Source organism: Meleagris gallopavo, chromosome 4, assembly GCF_000146605.3.
Source record: "Meleagris gallopavo isolate NT-WF06-2002-E0010 breed Aviagen turkey brand Nicholas breeding stock chromosome 4, Turkey_5.1, whole genome shotgun sequence".
NCBI lineage: Eukaryota > Metazoa > Chordata > Aves > Galliformes > Phasianidae > Meleagris > Meleagris gallopavo.
Genome location: NC_015014.2, coordinates 14,227,774 through 14,228,582, shown reverse-complemented (window position 1 = coordinate 14,228,582; position 809 = coordinate 14,227,774). Strand labels below are relative to the sequence as shown.

Genomic DNA, 809 nt, shown 5'->3' with positions numbered 1-809 from the left:
CCGGGGCTCCGCTCCCGCACACGCCCGGCTGGTGGGCGGCCCTTGCGGCCCGCGTGTGCCTCGTCCCTCTGAACGGGCCGTGTGGGCCCCCGGGCAGCAGGGGTGTGAGCACCCTGTTCCGTTGGGGGACCCTATCTATTTCCAGCACAGCAGCTCGGATATCCTATATTTACCGCATGCTGTGGTTCCTGCAGTCTCCCAAGCATCGGCTCTCGGATATCTGACCGTGCCTCGTGCACACTACCCGAGGGCCGAGCTTCTCGGTTCTTTCTGCCATTCCTCTTTTGCGCACTAGTACTTCTATAACTCCCCAAACTCAGCAGTCCCTCTTGCTTAGCAAGCTCTCTGTGTTCTTTTGCTCTTTAGCATCCTTTTTCTCCTCAGTCTTTGATTTCACCTCTTTAGATCTCAGAACCCTTCCTTGCCAGCAGCACTGCTAAGACGGCTGCCCGCATCTCAGCCATTCCCTTCTGCCCGCAGAGATGGAAGAGACTTCCAGCTGAGAGGTTGCAGGAGGTCAGGAGAAGCCGATGACGGGTGATTTCCCCAAACAAAAAAGTCAGAGAACCTCTTGAGCATCAAACGTGCCAAAGAATCTGTCGCTAATGAACGTGCCAACGAGACTAGGCGGGGGAAACCCGTGCCACTGACACCAGGTGAGGTGACCACGTAGAAGCGGCCAATGCCAATGAGACCAGAAGGAGGTGGCCCTGCAGACGGCAGCTGGAGCCAGAGGACGGTGCCCAGGAAAGGTCTCCGAGGCTTCTCACGGTCTCCGCGTGGGGTTTGCAGCCAGGGAGATGCCGGAG

General features: G+C 58.1%; 1 protein-coding gene across 1 annotated transcript in view; it reads left to right on the top strand.

The window, feature by feature from the left end:
- Positions 1-809, top strand: part of PARM1 (prostate androgen-regulated mucin-like protein 1) — a 10,631-nt gene that overhangs the window by 170 nt on the left and 9,652 nt on the right. The window lies entirely within an intron of this gene.